Raw genomic sequence first — 17475 nt, forward strand, 5'->3', positions numbered from 1 at the left:
ACAGAAACTGAAGGAGGGGCCATCTAGAGACCATTCCACCTGGGTATCCATCCCAAGTACAGTCATCAAGGGTAGACACTGATGTGGATGGCAGCAAGTGCATTCTAACAAGAGCCTGATATAGCTGTCTCCTTAGAGGTCTGCCAAAGGCTGACACATTCAGAGGCTGAAGTTCACAGCTAACCACTGATCTGATCAAGGATTTCCCAATGGAGAAGTTAGAAGTTAGAGAGAAGACTGAAGGAGCAGAAATGGTTTGTGGCCCCATGAGGAGAGCAACAATATCAATCAACCAGAGCTCCCCAAGGTCTAAACCACTAGCCTGGGAGTACATAGGGAGGGACCCATGACTCCATCTGTACATGAAGGGGAGAATGGCCTTGTTGGGCATAGGTGGGAGAGTAGATTCTTGGTCCCATGAAGGAAGAACACTGAGTGTGGGGGGAATTAAAGGGTGGGGAGGTGGGAGTGGGGGGGAAGTGGGGGCACATCCTCATAGAAGCATGAGGAGGGGGGATGGGATAGGAGGTTCCTGGGTGCTGGGGAGAAGTGGGGTTAGGGGATAAAATCTGAAATGTAAATATAATACCCAATAAAAATAAATTAAAAAAAGAAAAAAATTTGTGGGAAAATTGAAGGATCAATAATCAAACATAAAGTAATTGATGAGACCAATGGAATGTGCACCCACCTTTAAAGTAAGGTTATAATGTTTTTGAGCAGAGAGAGAGAGAGAGAGAGAGAGAGAGAGAGAGAGAGAGAGAGAGAAGAGAAGAGAAGAGAAGAGAAGAGAAGAGAAGAGAAGAGAAGAGAAGAGAAGAGAAGAGAAGAGAAGAGAAGATGAAGTTTGGTAGAGAGGCAGAATGGGGAGGACCTGGGAGGAGGTAGGGAAGAGGAAAGAATATTTTCACAGTCCATCTCATGAAAAATATTAAAAATAATAATAAAAAGAGGGGACAAAGCTCAATATGTCTCAATCCACTCAAGGAATTGCAGGCAAGTCGGGAATGCCAAATGCAGGAGAAATAGTCTTCCAGTGAAGAGCACACCAATTGTTATCCAATACTAAGTGATTAGCCTGCAAACAGACTGAACAGGTTGTATATATGTATTTAGGAATCCATATTATTATGTGTATTACATGTATATATACATATAACATACATGTATGTTTGTATATCTCATTTATATGTATACAATATATAATACTTATATAGCTACATTTAATAAAAAATGATTTGAAAGAGAGCAAGAAGGGGCAGATGGTAGGGGTTGGTAGGAGGAAAGGGAAGGAGTAAATGATGTATTATATTATAATATCAAAAATTAAGATTCTAAATTAAAAAGTAATACACAGGGATATCATTTCCCATGACTAGGCCCTAAACTGTGTGAAACTATGGATGTCCACTGAGCATGAGCAACAGTCATTCTCTGCCTCCTGACTAAAGATGCAACAGGACCAGTGCTCTTTCAGTCTCCAGCTTCCAGGAATTCACCATCACAACTGAGTAATTGCTCAAACTGTGAGTCAGATTATACCCTCTCACACATAAGTTGTTTTGGCCAGGGTACTTTATCACAGCAACAGGAAAAGTAACCAAGACAGAAAATTGGTCCAAGGGAACAAGGCCATAGCTGTAATAAGGCAAACCACGTGACCAATTTGGAGCTGCTTTACAGGAGGAATATAGAAGATTGTAGAACTTGGCGCTAGAAGAGTCCTTGAGAGTTGTATGTAGGGTTTAAAGGGCCATTACAGTAGAAGTTGGAAGACAGGAATACCAAGGGAAATTTGGAGGGTGGAAGGACTACTCAGGAGGTAGCAGCGGGGTTTAAGTTCAAGTACTCTATCAGGAACTAGGCTATGAGACATTTATACAATATTCTGGCAAAGAGAATCATGGATTTAACTCATATTCTGAGAGCTTGAGTTGAATGAAGTTAATTTAAAGATAGTTGACTGGTTTGTTCTGCAGGAAATTTCACGATAGGAAAGTATTCAGACTCTGGAATGGCTACCATTTATTGATCTCATGCATGTCTCTAGTGAGAGAGTGTGATAGAAAGCAGAAATATATAAAAAATGTGCATTTTGTCCAGGAAACAATGTGAACAAGTTTACCCTTATATAGCAGGCTGTTTGAACACAGCTGTAACTGTTAACGAGATTAGCACCATTGGAAAAAATAAATAAAACCCTGGTGCTTTGAATTAGGGCAACAGAAAAGGTGTCTTGAGAGCAAGACCACACACTTCAAAGGTTCTATTTTGTAAAAACGCAAATTCATTTTCAATAGAAAGAACCTTGACAGGCACAGAGTCCCTATGGAAAGGAATCCCTGCTCTGCCATAACAGCTGCCAACAGAAGTGTTACTCTGGGGTCTGCACATAGAAGCTAATGCAACCATGGTCCAAGATGAACAAGATCCATCTTAAATTGGCAGCAAAAATTGGTACCATTGCCCACATGCCTCTCATTTTACACACATGAAAGATGTATTATTGATGGGAGTCATTGGATCTTACATTATGGCTTTAGAGAGTCACTAAAGCCGAGCAATTTGTGAAAGCTTCATAGTTCTGTAGAAGGCCCTAGGAGGCCACTACATAAATATGTGAAGCTAAAGCCCATTATACATACTGTATAACCAAGGATATTGCACATTCCAGGGCTATTGGCCATTCCCAGAAGAAAGCTGCAGGTATGAGGTACAACCAGATTTAGAAAGAGGCTATGTGTGCTGCAGGTGGCATAGCTGGAAGGATGAAACTCCATAAACCATTAGGGGTCCCAGAAGATTATTTTACAAGCTCCAGATGACAGAATCAGAGCTGAGGATTTGGTGATTGCTCTGCTAAGTTTTATCTTTTTGTGGTTTGGTCTTGCTATGCTCAGAGTCTTCTTTTTAGAAGAGAAAATATTTATTCTGTACCATTACATGTTGGACATACATAAATTGTATTTTCATGTTATTGGGATCTACTGTTAAACTGATGTCTTGAGTTTCTGATGATATTTAGACTTTAGACTTTTAAACAATGTTGGGATTTTTAAACTATGGGGAAACCCCAAATTATACTGAATAGATAATACTTTGCACTGTAAATTGGACAGGAGCCTATCTGAATGAGGGGTGAAAAGTTTTGGCTTAAAAGTGCTCTGTTTGGGGGTCCAAGTGACATGGGAGGAGTTTCAATTTGTTATGCAAGCCACTGGGCATGCTGATGAAGCTAATTGTTTAATTAATTAGTTGATGTAGAAAAACGTACTCTAAAAATGAACAGAATTAATTCCTGATGTTGGATTTTAGACGTCAGAAAAAGGAGGCAGCGAACTGGGTATGAACAGTAATTGTGCTCTGATTGACAGTCGGTGCAACATGATTGCAAGCTAGCTGCCTTAAACTCCATTTGCCAGTGAGTGCTTTCCTTTAATGGACTGTATCCTCGAATCTGAGCAAATAAACTCTTTCTCTCTTAAGCTGCATTTCTCAAGACATCATATTCATGCATGCACATGCACAACCTCTCTACACACAGAAACACACACACACAGAGTGAATGAGTGAGAGAGAAAGAGAGTGAGAGAGATCTGAAAGACTGTAAGAAGGATACAGACATTCTAGATTTGATCTCAGTATCACTGTTGCAGTCATAATATGGGAGATTCGTGGGGGTAGCAGAAGTAGGGGAGGTTGATTTCACTATCGCACAGGAGTCACTCATGATATTTAAACATGTAGCCTGCTAAGTTACAATGGAATATGAAATGTACTGGTGAAAGACAGAACCTTGGGTTGTTACTAGGTTGTAAACTCGTGTGATGAACAGAACTAGAAAACACAGGCAGAGAAGATGTTCAAACGAAGGGCATGTCTTGCCCAGCTTCATGTACATTATAAGAGGGGCCTGGGGTGAGTCAAGGTGGATATGGCCAGCAGAAAATCAGAAATAGATAATGGAGCTCAGAAGGGCCGTCAGACTGGATATGGGCTTGAGCACGATCTATGCACTTTTGATAGTTGAAATTCTAATGCGACTAGACTAAATGGGTGTGAGACAGGCCAACAGCATAGATTTCAATTGCCAAGCAATCAATTATTCAGCATAGATGAATGACACTCTTTCTAATCCTTTTATAGAGAAAATAGTAGATCTTAAAAGGACTAATATTATAGGTGAATATTTATTTGGAGTTTAAATACACAGAGAGTGAAACTGTGGAGATGGCTCAGTTGGCAAAGTTGCCAAGTAGTCAGGAGAACCTCGGTTCATATTCCCAACACCCTTGTCAAAAATCAGATGGGCATCACATATCTTTAATGGAGGAGAGGCAGGGATGGGAGGATTCTGGGGAGCAAGTAATGTCAAATTAAAGATCTCTAGTTTCTGTGAGAGGCTTTGCTTCAAAGAAGTAAGATGGAGAAAAGTGGATGATACCCAGTTTATGATGGGTTGACTTAGTATTTCATCAACAGTGATTCATAAGAGACTGCCTGCATTCAGTGGGTGCCATGCTTCCAGATTTGAGTTTTTATCTTTTCCCATTGAATGGAAAAGTGCCATATTGTCTGCAGATACTGGGAAGTTGCCATAAACTGTAGCTCCCTGTCAGCTATGCCATTATAAAGATGAAGAACTCATCAACTATACTGTGGTCTGTCGCTAGTGTGTTTCTGATTGTAGGTACTGAATATATTATAAGAGATGGTCAGAATTTTTATCATAAAATAAATGGTTTAGCTGATTTTGTCCAGTGGTGGGATAAGAAAAAGATGCTCACCACTGTAATGTAGTCTAAAATAAGCCATGGTATATTGTAGTTTAGGTGTGTTAGATGTACTTACTATCTTTAACTTATAAGATATTAATTGGACTATAACTTTATTATAAGTAGAGGAATATGTATAATGTTTGTGTATATACATATGTATGTATGTATGTATGTATGTATGTATCAGAAAAGAGACCTAATTTTTTTCTGAAGGTAAATGAAGAAGGAGAAGTAGATGTGAGGGGAGGTGGGATGAGGAGGAAAACTAGAAGGTATGTGGGAAGGGAAAACTGTGGCTTAGATGTATTGTATGGGAGATAAATAACAAATATGCCCATAATCATCTATTACTACAACAACTACTACTACTATACACACACACACACACACACACACACACTGTGTTAAAGAATGCACTGCATTTTCTTTCTGAGAGAAGTATCAAGGACCAGAGTTACTTTCTCTCTGCTTGACAAGCACACTGTGGTGGCAGTTCTCCTTAGCATTTGTTAGTTATCCAAAGAGGCTCTGCAGACTTTATGAAATGCCATTCATTTTGGGATATTTGGATTCTTACCATATCACAATTCTTACCAATTTAGTGCCATAGACCTAGATGCTTCATAATGAAAGACATGACATGTTTCACAGGCGACAAGGAAGTGATGGAATGACTCTGCTGCCTCCTCCAGTCTTCTTTTTCCGTGACAGATCCTGCTGTGTCTCTCGCAGCACCAGAATTGGGGAGACAAGGCAAAGAACCTCAAGATTCATCCTGACACTATGCATTTAACAATATTGTGCCATTGGCTTTTTTTTTAAACAAAGTTCACATTTTGGGATGATATTCAACTTAACCAATGTTATACAAACAGAATTTGTTTGACTCATAGCAGCTGATATTCAAAGATTATGGTTTCCCAGGGCATGAATACAACAGAGGCTGAAGACATTTGTCTTTAAGTGACAAAGAGACAAATTCCAAAATCCTTGCCAGCGTTTCTTGCTTTGCTTAGCTCTTCTCTTTTCTTTCTTACTAGAGCACCACAAATGGAAACTGTTGCTCGTCTCCCAGGGAACCACAAGCACATGCATTGAAATTTTTCTGCAGAAGAATGACTTCATGCAGATACTCTCCCCATGTCTGTAAATCATTTTTAGCTTCCATTTTGACATGAACAAGCAGCTTCATATATGAAAGTGGTTATCAAATTGTTAGTTTATGGACAAAAGGATGTGCATTCATCTGGCTATGTTGCTTAGTTTGTAAGATGCTTCCTACTCTGCCTGAAGTCCTGAGCTGGATCCACAGCATCAAATGGACCAGGTGTTGGGGTGCATGTCTCTAATCCCACAATCCTAGTGCTCTGGAGGTGCAGCCAGGAGGATATGAACTTCAAGGTCATCCTTGGCCACAGAAGGACTTTAAAGCCAGCCTGAGCTACTTGACATCTTGTCTTAAAACTAACAAACAAATGGAAAAAAAAACCACAAAAAGTTAAAAAGTACAGCATTTAGAAATTATATGAAGCAGACAAAATTTCTCAAGTTCTAATTTGAAATATGTGAATTTGTTAATCATTACAGCTTAAATTCACTTCTTAAAGTTGACACGGATACCTGTGGTCCATGCATTTACATCAGGGGAAATTGTTAAGTAATACATGTAAAGTCATAAAACTTCAAAAGAAAACAGTCTATAGCACTGCGGCTAGTAGAACAGAATGAGATATACTTGAAAACAACCAGAATGATGTTCCAAAAAGAGAATCTCTTTTTCTATACAGTAAACGGCATTTTTCCATTTTTTATTAATTCCACCACCCAGGAAAAAAGTATATTTAAAAAAATCTAACATTATAATCTGGTAGTAAATCAGGCCCAAGTGTTGTGAAGCATAACATACACACACACACACACACACACACACACACACACACACACACTTCAGTGAGACACATAAAAGGAAAAAAATGTGTTAAGTTTGCTACAAAATATGACTATTTATTTTAAAGGCAAAATTTAAACTATTAAAATTAATGACTTTCAGGAACAAAATAAAAAATAATTAAATTATTTCTGTTATTCTTTCTCTCCAAATCCCACCATATAACCCACTTTGCTCTTATCAAATGTATGCATGGTCTCTTTTTCATTAATTATTGTTATATACATACAAAATTTTTAAAAGTTAAAAACAGCATTATATTTTCAAACAGTTTACTGTATTACATCATCCTATAATCACACTTTAAACTAGGTTTTTGTATAATTTTCTTCTGTACACGTTTTTGTTTTAAGGTAGTTCTGACTCTGTAGCCCTGGCTGGCCTGTAACTTACCTTGTAGACCAGACTGACATCAAACTCAGAGATGTGCCGGTCTCTGCCTCCTGAGTCCTGGAATTAAGGTATGCATTACAACACCTGTCCAGTCTGTATACTTTCAAATCAACTCTTCTTATAACTATAGTTTTCTAACATAGATGACTATAGAGACAATACTTTTTTTCTAGCTTATCAATAGCAAATTCTTTTGTAACTTTGAGAACTGGCTTATAGAAGGCACATGAGTTCATACTGATATATATATATATATATATATATATATATATATATATATATATTCATTTCATAGCTGCTATAATTTAATGCCCTATAAATATAGTTCTTCATTATGACATCTACCAAAATGTTGAGAGTGGATTTTAAATGTATCAATTGCATTGTTACGTTGTGATATTATTGATAGAAAAGAAAACTTTATAGTCATCACTTCTCATTAATATTTATGTTTATATTGGATGAAAAGAGTTATTTTCAGAAAAAATTCTTACTTTTTAGTTTTCAAATCATGTTCTTCCTTTTTTACCAATATACATTTTATATCAGAAGTCTCAGGTTATGATCTTTGGATGATGGTATGTCTGGACCTATATTGTGGGTAGCTTATCCAATTAATTACCAAAAGTGTTGTTGGCAAAATTCCTACAAACGATTCATGTATCAGATAGGAGATAATAACAATATACAAATAAGAGAGGACCATATAATATAATCCAACAATCTCAAAGGAAATACATCTTTTTTTCAGGTTTTCTTTTCTTTTTTAAATTTTTTTCTTTTTTTTTTTCACTCCAGATTTTATTTCCCTCCTGGGTCACTCTCAGACTGTTCCACATCCCATACTTCCTCCCAGCCCCCTGTCTCAACGAGGATGTCCCTATTTCCACCCTACCCACCAGACCTCTGAACTTTCTGAGGCCTTCAGTCTCTCGAAGGTTAGGTGCATCTTCTCTGACTGAACCCAGACCCAGCAGTCCTCTTCTGTATATGTGTTGGGGGCCTCATATAAGCTGGTGTATGCTGCCTGGTTGGTGTCTGAGAGATCTTAAGGGTCCACATTAATTGAGACTGTTGGTCTTCCTATGGGGTTGCCCTCCTCTTCAGCTTCTTCCAGCTTTTCCCTAATTCAACCACAAGAGTCAGCAGCTCTGTCCATCGATTGGGTGCAAATATCTGCATCTGACTCCTTCAGCTGCTTGTTGGGTCTTTCAGAGGGCAGTCATGATAGGTCCTTTTTGTGAGTGCTCCATAAATGAATTTTTTAAAAAAAGGAAATACATCTTAATCTCAAGTTCCTATTAACCCCTGTTCAGGATATTACATACCCTAAATGATGGGGAAATGGATGAGTAACAGAGGGAAAGTGGAAACACAAAGCAAAGTAGCTAATTATGATCAAAATTCCCATTCAGTAAGGTGACAGTGCATAAAATAATGAACAAATGAACATGTGGTTGAAACTCTTCCTAGGCAAGGATGTCTATAACTGAGAATCCTGAAGTTAAATATTTGTGGCTTCTTGGCAGTTCTGTGTCTTAGAATCCTGTACTACCGAGCATGTATGTGCCTTGCAGGTGACAAAATTTCACTGCAAACTAATGCTGCTGTGCTAGCATTTCACCAACTCAGTGAGTTAAAACTTACAAGTCTGGCATCAAGGTGTTGGCAGAAGCCCCCTGCCCACCCCTGCTCTGGGGGAGAGTCCTTCCTTGTGTCATCTAATAACTCCCAGCTTCAGGCACTCTTTTGCTTGTGACCACCTAACTCCAATCCATGCCTCTTTTTCTCACTTAGTGTTCTGTTTCTCAAAGATGGCCTGATTTGGAAATTAAGGACCATTTCAAAACCTGGGGTTTTAACAATTCAAGCTCCTTAGTTATGTCTACAAAAATCTTTTGGCCAAATAACGTTATATTATTATATTCATAGTTTGGGGAGTCGATATGAACATACTTTATAAAGGATCACAATTTAGGTGTAGCATTTGACAACAGCCAGAAAACTGATCCCAAATGACTTAGTTGTGAAGGACACAATGTTGTTTCTACATCATGTGATCAAGAGTTACCTAAAATTTGAGATTCAGTTATTCTTTGGAATTTTAAACCAGGAAGTTTTAAAACACAATCACTATTTTTGTATCTAACTTTTAACCCAGGGTAGGGGGATGCTAGAGTACTGAAGCAGAAGTGGGTGGGCAGGTAGGGGAGTACTCTCATAGAGGCAGGGGAGGGGATAGAGGACTTGTGGAATGGAAACTGGGAAGGGGGATAACATTCGAAATGTAAATAAATAAAATAACCAATAAAATGAAGAAAAATTACAAATTATAGTGATGTTCATTATGGTGAATACAGTGTAAAATTCAAGAGGGAATATAGGCATTCCAGAAAACCTAGTACACATTAGAAATGGCTAATTTAATTACAAAGTCAATAAGGATGGGGTGGCTTTGTAATGTGTTTTCATTCAACAGAATGTGGTCCTCCTTTGCAAACATTTATCAGTAGGAGGTGCAAGTTCAGATGTGTTCTCAAATGAATGCTGTGGGGCAGCACTATCTGTCTGGTTGCACAGGATCTCTGACTTAAAGCTACATTAAAACAAGTTTACGAGGCTTGCAGGTGAGTGCTACAGCAAGATTACAGTCAAATCCAAGGATATATTGCCAGGATGTGGATGGCCATGAAAAATCACAATTGCAGAATAGTGTGAGGATGTGCACAGAAACATCCCCATCCGAAACCCTCTGAGCAATTCATCTGCAGCATGTTTGCACTGGATCAATCTCCACAGCTAGTTGGAAGGTAGATGAGGATTATACGTGGGAGGGCGCATAAAGAAGCGAAAACTCCTCGGTGCTTGGTTTCCTTCACACTGGGCTAATTGGCAACCATGGATACCTCATTCTTGTAAAGCATTTGCACCTACAATCTTCATGGCTTTAAAAAGTTAAGATGCTTTGTTAATCTTTGCCAGACTCTTTTTCTTTGTAATAGCCCAGCTTCAAAATGCAAGCATACTGTGCATCCATTTGTAAATTCTGTGCTCGGTGAGTGTAAGATAGTTGGATGCTTTTGAAGTCTCAGACCAGGCAGGATTTAATAGTTGTTCATGTCACTTCCTTTTCATCTGTGCTTTATTATTTTAAAAGATCGTCATGATTACGGTAATTTTATTTTGCAATATGAATGATTTTTACTTTCATTGTTTCTGATGTGTGTATTATATGTATAGCGTATGTGTCTATGTGTATGCACTTAGATGTGTATGTGCATGCAACTGTATGTGCATGTGTGGAGACCACAGGAAGACAGTGAGTATCCTGCTTGATTATTTCCAATCTCATTCCAGAATTTTCAGGGTTTGAACCTGGAGCTGAGTGCTTTGGTGAGGCTGGATGGCTGGATCTGTCTGTCTCTGCCTGACCCTCTGCCCAAAATCTGAGGTTACAGTTGTACACGCCCATGGTGCTGAGGATCCAAACTCATGCAGTTTCTCATGTATGTGTCATAAGGAAGGACTCTTACCCTTGAGCCATCTCCAAAGTCTTTTAATTTACATTTAAAAAATATTGTTTAGAGATTGAGAGAAAAATGTTCCTAGAAAATTTATATTTTGTATATTTATACATTCATTTAAATGTGCAGTCTAACCCTGAACTTTATTTATTTTAAAATCAAATTTAAATACATGTACATGCCTACAGGAACGGATCTTTCTCAGATGAAAGAATAAATAGAATGGTTTGTTGGCCTGTAACCTTTGAATATATTTTAACTATCATTTTAAAATTTTAAATTTAATTTCACATTTATTTTGATGTGTGTATGTGTATGTGCTTGCACACGTGTTACAGACAGAGGACAACTTGAATGAGGATAACATTTCTCTTCTTGCACCATCTTTGTTTTGGAAATTGAACTCAGATCATTAAGCTTGGTGTCAAGCCCCCTTTCCAGCTAATCTACCTCACCAATCTCATTCAAATATTTATAAAGACCCTAACTCTATACTAGTATTATGTTTGGGATTCAGAAAACTGTTATTTTAAAATCCATTTTTTTTTTGGGATCAAGACAATTAAATTTGAGAAATACTTAGGCACATCTTAAGGACATTATTTAAGCAAGTCCTCTCAAAAGGTTTATCTAGGGTGGCATGAGAGTATAAAGAGAGCACAAATGGGTGCACAGGGTACAGTGAGATTGTAAGATTTGTATTAACAGGATAGCGTGAAAGTGCAGAGAAAGCCTTAAAATCAGCATGTACATTAAAGATGTCTTTTTGGAAGAAGTAACATCCAAAATAAATTAAAATAATGAATTTGATTTAGATATCTGAAGTCATAAAGGGATGATCTAGTCTGGAAGCTACCCAGATAAAGACATTGTTTGACAGTGTATAAAGTGTTGAAAATGTTGGTAATTTCACAGCTAAGGTTTATAGCACCTTTACGTATAAGTTTTACAAACTTTTTTCAGTAAATGTCAGACCTTAGATTTGCTGCTGAAATAATTGAGAGGAAAGAGAAAGAGAAAGAGACAAACACCACACCACACCACACCACACACACACACACACACACACACACACACACACACACACAGAGGGAGAGAGAGAGAGAGAGAGAGAGAGAGAGAGAGAGAGAGAGAGAGAGAGAGAGAGAGAGAGAAATAGCATGCCACGAGACTCAATAGGATTATGGGTCGGAATTAGTTCTGAAAGCTATACACTTTAAAGCCTCACATTTCTCCCCATGGTCCATAGCCAGAAAGAGATGTTGGAGTCACTGTACAATGAACTTTCCAAAAGATGTACACAGCAATGTACATAGCTCAATAAAATTGTCTGCTAAATGGGCAATGTTGGCCTAAAAACAAATAGAATGAATTTTCTTAATGGTGTTTCTCAGAGAAGCAAGTTTTTCTTGCCATCATTTTTAGAAATACATTTGGTGTTGGGGAAAGGAGGAATGAAATTGTATTGTGAACTTGGAATTGGAATGTGCAAAAAAATAACCCCAGCACTGGATGTGAGACATACAAATATGAGAAAATATAATTGCAGAAAGATCATAACAACATTTTTTTCTGTAATACATGACACAGTATATGGAAGGAAGTGAATAAATGACAGGGGAGAACTCAGACAAATTAATTATCAATATATATTTACATGCGATGGCTCAATTGGCCTCTGTCTGAGAATACTGTATAATGACTCCAATAGAGAAGTTTGGAACCCAACTTTTGCAACTGTCATTTATGACCATTTACTTCATGGGGCTTTGGGAAGGTGCAATAAATATAAAAGAAATTTCACCCTGCTATATAACCCAACAAAATTAGGTGCTTTAATAGGTTAAGCGAGTCAGTGCTAAATCAATACAAAAATAGATGATTTGGGTTCATAGGCTGGTCAGCCAAGTTTATTTCCCAGGTATGGGACTCCCTACAAAAAAAAAAGCAATTATTATGCTCACCGAATCAGGAGGGCACCTTTATAGGCAAGAGGGAGCATGAAAATAGATCTCTTGGGTGGCAGATTTCATCTGATAGATACCATTACCTGCATTTAAGACCCAAATCAATTCACCGGATGTTTTGTTAAACACCAGGTAATGAGCTTCTTCTCATCACTGAACTGCAGGAACCACACAGAACTGTATTAAGAGCATTGTAAAATTCCAAGAGACTCATAAAGAGATGTTGGCCCCACATTTTTGCCAATAACAGTATTATCTGGCTCTATTAGGACACATCCAATTTTGTAGGTTACAGGTTTTAGAGGATTCTGCGCTGCCTTAATTCAATTGTATTTTACAATCTTCTTCAGACCAATTGGGATGTGCCTGTTCCAAACCCTCTTAACGGACGCAGTTGACCATGGTGTACTTGGGACATAACAATAGGTCATGTCCTAAGTGTGCTTTTCAAATAATACAGAAAGGGTTAGAGAGCTGTATACTCCTCAGCACCTTTAATTAATGAGCAGGAAACGGTATGTTAAGAATCAAGAACGGCATGTGCGAAGACCCAGGGTGTCCATGGACTGCATGTGTATGAGAGAGAGGGAGGCAGGGGTAAAATTGGGAAACACTCAGGTGTCAGAAGGTTGGAAGGCTTTGTTTCATGTTTAAGTTTACATAGTTGTTTTTTGTTTGTTTGTTTGTTTTTTTGTTTGTTTCTTTTGTCCCAAATGAAATGGACCCTTGGAGGACTTTGACAAGAAATGTGATCATGCCAATTATCTTAACTCAACAGTATTCACTGCCCTGGACATATTCTGAGTTAAGGCTCAGTGCACTGCTCTGACGAACATGATCAACCAAGCAGATCAAGGATGTGGAAAAAAATATATGGTTGTACAGAATTGTATTGATTTTGTTACTAATTAACATACATTTCTTATTATTCCCCTTCCAAATTCTAAGGCTAGAAGCATGTTATTCCCTTTTGCCCTAATGATTAGTCAAAGTCATTAATGTTCTCGAGTGTGATCTGGTGGAGGCAAGATAGTGTTGCACAGTTAGAAATCTGACCTTAACTTATTACGAAAGTTTTATGCTCACTCTTTGCAGCAGGTCTCCAAACACTGATGTCAGACACTCTAGAATAATGGTTCTCAACTTATGGGTTGAGACCCCTTTGGGTGTTGAATGACCCTTGCAGAGGGGTCACATATCAAATATCCTACATATCAGATATTTAGAATGTGATTTGTAACAGTAGCAACATTACAGTTATGAAGTAGCAATGAAAATAATTTTATGGCTAGGGACCACAACAACATGAGGAACTGTATTAAATGGGTTGAAGCATTACGAAGGTTGAGAACCACTGGGTTAGAATATGGAGTGTTCAGCTGTGACCTTTTAAAGTACAGGAGGATGACACAGAGTTGGAGAAACATTTTTTAACATAATATTGCTAGAGAAGACAAGTGTTATTTCAGAAGTAGAGTGGACTTTGCTAATAGTCCTGTAATAAATAAACATTGCAGTAGATTATCTTAAGAAGATAAACATAAATGTTTATAGAAAAGCAAGCAGAGTTGCTGAGGCAACCCTGTTTTTCAAAAAATTTCAAGGACTTTTAAGGAAGAACAAGATCATCTTCTTAGAAAACTCCAAACACTTGTGAACACTTCAACATGAGGAACTATCAAACTCAGACCTTTTGCTTTGCATCACTTCTGGCTTCACATACCTATCTGGCTTTGCCTGCTTGAATTAGAGGTTTCTCTTATTCAAAATGGCTGCTCCACTGCTGCCTTCCGAAACTTGTGTTCTCTTCTGATTCAACTCTTGTCTCAATATGCACCGATTGATATCCTACAAGGTGGTTGATGTTGTCTGAAATGTATTCCTGCCAACCTCAACCTTGTGTGCTCAAAGAGAAGCTTAAAGAATGCACATGGCTTTGTGCATTTTGACTTAAAAGGGAGCCCTGGTTTTCAGAAACACCTCAGTGTATAGTATATATAAACCATATGGCTCCTTGAAAATAGGAACCCAAAAGACCAGTGGACAGGACACGGTATCAGGCAACAGGAATCCATGTCATGCTAGCAGGTGATAGGGAAAAAGATCAGGCTCAAGAAAGAGAATGAGTAAATAAAGACTATAAAAACAGAGCTTCTGTAATTACTGGAGACATGGACAGCTCAAGCTGCTCTTTAATTTCTAGAACTAGTTATAGGTGAAATAAACCCCATGATACAAAGTGAAACATTTGAAATCTTTACTAAAAATTGTTTCTATAGCTTGAGATTAGAAAAAGTTTTGAGCAAGACACTAAAGAAAATATCAGAGGGTGAGAAATAAAGATATGCTGTCAACATGACATTAAACATGCCTTCTATTGAAAAGTACCATAAATATAAATGAAGCTTTATAGAGATATTTACAGCACATAAGGGACATGGAATTAGCATCCAAAGTAAAAAAATTTAAAACTACACATCAAAGACAAAATGACAACTTGATAGGAAAATGTGCCAACAGGAAAATATGTCTGAGAACTGGAAATACGAGAAATATCAGTCATTTGTGTTATCAGCCACAGAGAGGCAAATTAAAACCACAATAGGATGTTACTTAACGCTCACCCTACTGGCACGATAAAAATGAAAACGTCTGACAATGTCAATCTTTGACAATAATGTGAAGCATAATTAACACTTCTTACTACAGAGTTGGTTTAAATTAAAATAGCATGTAGAAGAACTTTTGAAATTATTGATAGAATTTTCCATTAATATTAAGTCATATTAATTTAAAATAAGTAATAAAATATAATTAAAGGCTCACATTCATTCAGTTTTTCAATCCTGTCTAACCTGCTGCCTTGGTGCCGATGCATCTAAATCTTAAGACATTAACGGCAAGTGAAATGTGTTAGAAGTGACATGCTTCAAGCCCAAGCCATGCACTAGTGAGTTATTGTGCAATTCTCCACTCACCATCTTGCTCTCTTCCAGAGCTCTTCTGAGGTTCTAGTAATGAGAAGTCTCTTGCGTGATAAGGGCATTCTGAATGCTAAGCAGCTACCTGTCCTTCAGTGTCCATCAGTGTCCAGTACCGCTTTATGGTAGGCAAATCCTCAAGGGTTGTGTATTAAAATGCTGTGATTTTAGAATTATTAGTTGATACTGCAAAACTAGTTTATCCTGACCAACAGTCTCTGTAATCCTCAAGGTATATGTTCTATGCATGTACTTTAGGGACATTGTTATACATATATAGAGAAGACATTCACAAGAAGCTTTTAAACAATAGATGATTTTAAGCAAAAAGATTAGAGAAAGCTTAATGTCCACTAAAACAATATGAGGTACATTGTACTCCAGTCAATGCAGTGGAGGGTCAGTAAAAATGAATGAATCCATCTAATTTTCAATTAGCGCTAATTTTAATAGTTCATTACCAGTGGAAACATTTATGATGAGAAGAACATGTGAAACAACATGCATTTCTATGTATATGCATCAAGATCATATAAACATATATAAAATTATGTTACTATTTCTCAGACATAGATATGTTCTTCAGACACATCAGGAATATATAGAGGCATCAAATATCAGATTCAAGAGAATGACTATTTCTGAAAAGAATAAATGCAGATATAATGTGTTAAAGTAGATAGTGGTGGTAATCCCATTGCTGATGCTGGGTAGTAGATATCTGAGAATGTAAATTGTTTTTCTTATTTTATACTCTTAATAATCTTACTAATTATTTGCATGACTACAAAATAGTCAAGTAGTTATGAGTTGTCTTTAGGATTATCTTTGTACTATGGATTATCTAAGTAAAAGAAGAAACTGTAGAGAATAAACATTTTACTAGTAAGATAATTTTAAGTAAAGTTAGATGTCTTTTTCAAAATTTCATAGGACATATACCGAACGTTGATTAGTTAGCAGTAGAAATGGAGAAATTTGGTAAGATTATAAGGGAGTAAAAAGTATTAATTTGTATAAAATATGTTGTTGTAATACACATCTTATTGTAGTTGATAAGAGTAAGCAGGCTGAAAAAGTAAACTCCTGCAACTGTCCATGGATTAACTCAACAATCATGATGTGATTCTTTGTTATTGTGGTATTACAGTGGCCTGAGCAGCAAGCAGCCTTTGTTTGTTTATTCACTCAGACACTAAGAGAGTCAAGTATCTCTCATCTTTGGTTTGGGTTTTATCAAGTTCCTTTTTATCATCTTTTCCTCTCACTTGGGGAAAAGCAAAAAAAAAAAAAAATAAGGTAACTCAGAAAGAATTCAGAGGTGGACTATGAAGATCATGATATCACTGGACCACATTCCATAGTCCCAATCATAGAAGTGTATACTACTGATTTCAATGGGGAGGGTAAAAGTAGTCTGCTGAAGACCTATCCAATCTTTGACATATCTTATCAAAAATGAGAAACTGGGATCCAATAATTAGTAATGGCACATGTAGTTCAAACCTAGAGTTCTAATTGATGAAAGCCAATGACAACATACATAGAATATTTAATGTTTGATATCTCAAATAAGCCCTCAGTGATACAACAAAATGATTTGGGGGTGGTAAAGCTCCTATCTGTCTATCCTCTCTGTCTGTCTGTCTGTTTGTCTGTCTGTCTGTCTCTCTGTCTGTTTCTGTTATATCTGTCTGTCTGCCTATGTATGGACAATTAAATGAAATTGACTAATAGAGATACAACTGAGCATCTCTTATCACCAAATGAAGCTTCCGATACTACTGGCACTGGGTTATGTTGGGATCCAGTTGAAATTCCCTAACAACCCAGGCTCTTGCCATAACTATAATTTGCTCTGCACAAAGTGACAATAAGTCCCCG

This window comes from Arvicanthis niloticus, chromosome 7, assembly GCF_011762505.2.
Source record: "Arvicanthis niloticus isolate mArvNil1 chromosome 7, mArvNil1.pat.X, whole genome shotgun sequence".
Taxonomy (NCBI): Eukaryota; Metazoa; Chordata; class Mammalia; order Rodentia; family Muridae; genus Arvicanthis; species Arvicanthis niloticus.